Below are 6,128 nucleotides of genomic sequence, written 5' to 3'. Positions count from 1 at the left end.
GGGGGGGGGGGGGGGGGGGGGGGGGCGGGCACGAGTTTTTTGAAAAAGTTCCACCAGGATACTGAAGCGCAGCCCACCCACGAATTTCCACTTCTTGAAGCACCTCACTGCCCCCTCTCGCAGCTGATCGTGTTGTAAACTTCTAGGAATTTATCCTAAGGAATAAAAATTACAAATGCTTAAAGAAATGCTGTAGGCCGGGCGCCGTGGCTCACGCCTGTAATCCCAGCACTTTGGGAGGCCGAGGCGGGCGGATCACTAGGTCAGGAGATGGAAACCATCCTGGCTAACACGGTGAAACCCTGTCTCTACTAAAAATACAAAAAATTAGCCGGGGTGGTGGCGGGCGCCTGTAGTCCCAGCTACTCCGGAGGCTGAGGCAGGAGAATGGCGTGAACCCGGGAGGCAGAGCTTGCAGTGAGCCGAGATCGTGCCACTGCACTCCAGCCTGGGCAACAAGCGAGACTCCTCAAAGAAAAAAAGAAGCACTGTAACTAGGAAGAGGTGAGAATAAGGAAAGGAATATGTAAATTACATCCACACATGGAATACCACGGGATCATTAAAAATTACGCACACAAATGTATATTTATTGGCAAGAAAAGGCGTTCACAATATATTGATAAAAGGGAAAAGTAAGTTTCCTGCCAGTTTGTGAGAGGCAGCTGTTGCTTAGTGATCAATAATTAAGAACACACAGGCTGTGTGGAGGCAGACACATGGATCCACTAATTCACTGTGTGTCCTTGGGCTGTTTTAATTGTTCTAAGCCTCAGTTTTGTCATCTCTAAAATGGGGATAAAATAGTATCCCTCATAGCTGTGGTTAAGTGAGATTATTTGCACATTCAATTGACAATATTTATTGAACATCTCTATGGCAGGGAAAAGAATGTGTCCTGCCCTCTGAGAGCTTCCAGTCTAGCAAAACAAAAAAAAACAAAAAGAAACCAGAAATCCCACACCCATATTAAACATAAAAATAAATTACAGATGATGGTACAAGTGATCAAGGAAAGGTAATGGAGGTGATGAAACTAACAAGGGACCTGACTTGTGCTGTCAAGAAGACTAAAGAAGTGACATTTAAGATGAAACCTAAAATTATGAGAACTGCAGCTGTTACAGCCAAAGGGGAAATGATTGCATGGATAAAGGCCTCGAGGCAGGAGGAGCTCCGGTAGCCAGCTCTCGGCATAAGCTTTGGCATACAGTAATTGCCTTGCATGCTGCTGTATGGCAATTGAAAAAATAAGGATCTGGCCAGGCGTGGTGGCTCACGCCGGTAATCCCAGCACTTTGGGAGGCCGAGGTGGGCAAATCATTTGAGGTCAGGAGTTCGAGACCAGCCTGACCAACATGGTGAGGCAGAAACCCCGTCTCTACTAAAAATACAAAAATCAGCCGGGTGTGGTGGCGCATGCCTGTAATCCCAGCTACCCCGTAGGAGAATCACTGGAACTGGGAGACAGAGGCTGCAGAATGCTGAGATCATGTCACTGCATTCCAGCCTGGGAGACAGAGCAAGACTCTGTCTCAAAAGAAAAAAGAAAAAGAAAAGAAAGAAAAGAAAAGAAGAGAGTGAGAGAGAAAGAGAAGAAAGAAAGAAAAAGAAGAAAAAATAAGGATCTATGTGCTCACCCGAAGGTTAAAAAGGATGGAAGACCCAACAGCTGGCTGTCAGACATTGTTATAGGAGTAGTGAGATGTGGGGTGAATTTTACTTTGTTTTTGGCATTTCAGTATTGTTTAAATTACCTTTTATAATGAATGTGTATAACTAATGAGAAATAGTGTCTTTTTTTGGGAAAACAAGATTGTTCTCGTCATTGTTTACGCACAGGGAGGCTAGTATAGAATACACCAGTCTCACCCTGAAAGACACAGAAAACTAAACCCTGCTCTGGACCCAGCACTGAGCAGGAAGGTGCCACCTTCAACTGTGCTGCCTAGTGGCTCTTGCAAGGCCCCTCACACTAGTGTGTGACTGGTACTCTAGGGGGATTCAGCAACAACTCCCATACAACTCACTCTGGCCCAGGTCACCCCCACAACCCAGAATCTCAGTAACCCCCTCCAGAGGTGGCACACAGCACCTGTTCCCATAGTTCACTGGTGAACGTTCCCAGAGGCCGTGATGCCTGGCCAAGTGGACTGAGGGGGTACAAGTGAAGGTTCAGTAGAAATGGTGGAAGAATAGTGGCTGGACCCGAACCTCAGGAAACATTGATATTTTCCCTCTGGCCCTGGGTCCCACGTAACTGAACATCTCTTCCAGGCGGTACCTTGCTCTGGCTAGCAAGAGGACAAGGGCTGGCTCTGAGATATAGAGCAGCTTTTGACAAGTCCCTCCTCAGGACCTGAGCTCTTCATGTGAAGAGGGATGGACAGCCGGGCGCGGTGGCTCACACTTGTAATCCCAGCACGTTAGGAGGCTGAGGCAGGTGGATCATGAGGTCAAGAGATCAAGACCATCCTGGTCAACATGGTGAAACCCCATCTCTACTGAAAATACAAAACTTAGCTGGTCGCAGTGGCAAGCGCCTGTAGTCCTAGCTACTCAGAAGGCTGCGGCAGGATAATCACTTGAACCTGGGAGGTGGAGGTTGCAGTCAGCCGAGATAGCACTATTGCACTCCAGGCTGGTGATAGAGTGAGACTCTGTCTAAAAAAAAAAAGAAAGAAAAGGGATGGACAAGACTGGTAAACACTGTGTTTCCATATCTACCATGGATTGGGCACCTGCTACAGGTCACAGAAGAGAATTTTATATATGGTTTTTCATTTACTTCCTCTGACACTTCCCCCTTTTGTCCAGAGCACCTGTCCTTTTCTTCCTCTTCCCTCAATCTTTCGGGATTCAGTTCAGATATTACTTCCTCTAGGAAACCTTCCAATTGGATTAACCAAAAGTATGTACTCCACTGTTTGACACAGAGATGGGGTTAGAGAGGGAAATAACAAGTTTGGTTTTGGAAACATAAGCGATGAGAATTATCAGGTAGTAACAGGGCAAGTATTCAGCTTTTAAGTCTCAGAGGGTATGGCTGCCCAAGAAGAAAATAGAAACAGCCCCACAAAAACTTCATGCAAATGGGGGCAGGTGAGGAAAGAAGAATCCAGAAGTAACAGCAGGCTCAGGCTTGACAGCAGGGAACTACAACAAGAAGCCTGAGAGAATCACCTCAAGGAGTTGTCAACAGCATCTCTCTGAGGACAGTGACGGGGAGGAGAGGAAGATGTGGGACTGGAATAAGGAGAAGGGCTGTGGACCAGGGAGGTTTTCCCTCCCAGTGGACATCTGGCAATGTCTGGAAACATTTTTCGTTGTCATAACTGGGGGACTGCTACAGGCATCTCGTAGGGAGAGGCCAGGGATGCTACTAAAATAGCCTACAATGCACAGGACAGCCTTCCTCACACACACACCAATTACCTAGTCCCAAACGTTAATAGTGCCGTCGCTGGAAAACGCTGGCTTAAAGGATATCAGGGAGCTCACAGACTCCACGATGGTTCCAAAGACTGGGCCTAGCAGCTCAGTAGACAGAAGCAATGTTCAAGATCACACTGAGAACACCACTGTTGCCACCACTGGGCATCCCTGGCACTGGCCACTGGACTTGGCACTAGAACCACCCCTTCGCTGCTGCCCCTGGTACCTGTGACCACCAGCATGACTCCCACAGTGGTATATACAGTTGATAGAGCTATAGTCACGTAACAATCCCAGCTGCAAGAGGCGGCTGGACAAACATGTGCCCTAGGGCCTTTACAGCTGAGGGGGTGGGCTCTGCCTGCAGGAAGACTCAGAAAGTAGACTTCCTGGAGCAAGTGACTATAACAATCAACAGTGGCAGCAAAGGGAAGGAGAGAGGCCACGAGTGGAGTAGTTCTATTTGTTTCTTTGAAGGTGCCCATTTGAGGGTGGAAAGGACAGGATTAACCAAGATGGAGAGAGGATGAAGGTATTAGAGGAAAGAGCCCAGGAGGAAGGAGGTGCCAGAAGGGGCAGATGAGGAGATAGGTAAGACCAGGCCCCTCCCTTTGGCTCTGATACAGCAGGCAGTCAGTAAATCTATGGGATGAACAAGGAACCATCAGAGAAGGACACACATCACTGAGAAGTCACTTAAATTCCAGGTTTCATCCTTTCAACCCCCGGGCATTCTGAGATGGGGGGCGCCCAAGGATCTGAGTGTGAAGAGCCTGGTTCTGATAACAACAGCTGGCAAGAGACAGCGCAGGCTGGTCCCAAGTTGCCCAGGTCTTGCCACCACACTGGGCTGCCTTCCCCGTTGCTCTCCAGTTGCCCAGCTCTGCTTCACATTATACAAATCCTGCTAATGACAGAGACCCTAGAAGTTATTCAGTAGAACGAACCTCCAGCCGAAGCTGGACCCACCCCTGACTGTTTTGAGGTATCCCTTGACCTCCCTGCCACCCCAAGAAAGCTCGGTCTGCTGCCAAGCAGGCCTGGTTCTTAGAAAGTTTTTTCCCCAGTTAAGGGGAAAGCGAAGCACCTTCTCTGCTAAGTCAGCAACCACAACCACTCTCCAGCATGAAGAGGACAGTGACTGGCCTGGTCCTCCCGGCAGGGAAGAGCTTGTGGGCTGGTCCTGACCCCCAGCTCCAGCTGCTGGCATCAGGACAGGTTAAACAGCTGAGCCAGTGAATCTGACCCTTTCCCACTGATGCAGGAAAATAGGGTCTGGAGGCACGGAACATAAGGCCAATTCACGCTTCAGCTATAACAGGAAATATCCTCCCCATAGGGCATATGCTGTAAATGAATTTGTAAATTTACTTCATCCTCTCTATTTACATAGGGTGTACCTCAGGTAACCAATGGAATCCTCTAGGGGGTATTTACTCCCAAAAATTCTGTAACAGGCCCCTTGAGCCCCTATGCTCAGGCCCTCTCCCACACTGTGGATTATACTTTCATTCTCAATAAAACCCTTCATTCCTTCCTTGCTTTGTGCATTTGTCCAATTCTTTGTTCAAGACACCAAGAACCTGCACACCCTCCACTGTTAACGCCATGGTCCAGCCCTTTAGTTCACAGACTCTGGTGTCCATGTGGCTGGGGTCACACAACCTGAGAGGGGCAGGGTGGAGATGGAGCTAGGTCTGTTGAGTCAGTCCCACCACACTGCCCTGCCTCCACTGCCCAGTGAGTGGGCGCAGGTGGCTGGTGCAGTTCTGATGGGGAAATTTCTCCAGCACTCCTCCCAGCCCCCACACCCAGCTCTCTTCCAGCTGCTTCTTGTCCCTTTACTTCTGAGTAACTGACGGGTGCAGGATGTTCTGGGCCCTCCCATGAGGCCTCCGTAAGGCTCAGCTTCCCTTTGTTGCCACGGCCCCGCAGAGAGGCCAGCCTCAGAGAAACAGGTTAGGGCTGGGCAGGGGATTCAGATACCATCAAATTCATTTTGCCAATGAAGCTACAGCACAGGGAGGGGAAAGGGTGGGCCCGGGCGAGTCAGCAATCTGAAGGGCTAAGACTCAGATCTAACTTGGGCTCTGTCAGTGGTAGAGGGCTGGGTGTCGAGGGGATCTGGGATGGTTTTCTCTGCTCCTTTAAGAGGCAGATCCTGACTTGGCAAGGTCAAAGAGGCAGAGCTAGAATTCTCACTAAAGCCCTTCCCTCCTCTGCTTGGGAGGGGCATGAGTGAAGGGCAGCTGCCCTACCCAGGGCCACATGCCCTCTGCATCTTCCCTGCCCTGTGGCCTCCCGAGACGTGAAGCTATCTGACCCGTGCAGCTTATGGCAGCCATTGCAGAGTATGGCCTCCTGCAGGGCTGCGGCCTGTCCCCCTGCAGCCCCCCACCCACAGGTTGACTATCTTCCAGTGCTGCTGAAGAGAACAAGCTGACTTCCCTGTACTTGCTCAATGACTGTCCCCAGACATCTGAGGACAGAGATCATGTTGCTCCCAGGTCTTCTTGAGCTAAATGTTTCTCAGATCCCAGGACACTTCCAGGTCCCTTCCCAACACCAGTCCTTTGTCAAGGGCAGTGCTGGGGTAGGAACAGGAGGCCCAAGCCAAGCCCCTTGCTTCTCTGCCCCGCCAGGGCCTGGCCCCCACCACCGGTGGGGCAGAAACATCCTCCAAGCTGTTTCTA

The 6,128-nt window shown here is 50.0% G+C and overlaps 1 protein-coding gene across 6 annotated transcripts in view; it reads right to left on the bottom strand.

Moving 5' to 3' along the window:
- Nucleotides 1-6,128, bottom strand: part of SEPTIN3 (septin 3) — a 429,247-nt gene that overhangs the window by 175,790 nt on the left and 247,329 nt on the right. The gene's annotated exons all lie outside the window — the stretch shown is intronic.

Source organism: Piliocolobus tephrosceles, chromosome 19, assembly GCF_002776525.5.
Source record: "Piliocolobus tephrosceles isolate RC106 chromosome 19, ASM277652v3, whole genome shotgun sequence".
NCBI lineage: Eukaryota > Metazoa > Chordata > Mammalia > Primates > Cercopithecidae > Piliocolobus > Piliocolobus tephrosceles.
The sequence above is the reverse complement of the archived record's forward strand: the minus strand, read 5'-3'. Positions and strand labels throughout refer to the sequence as shown.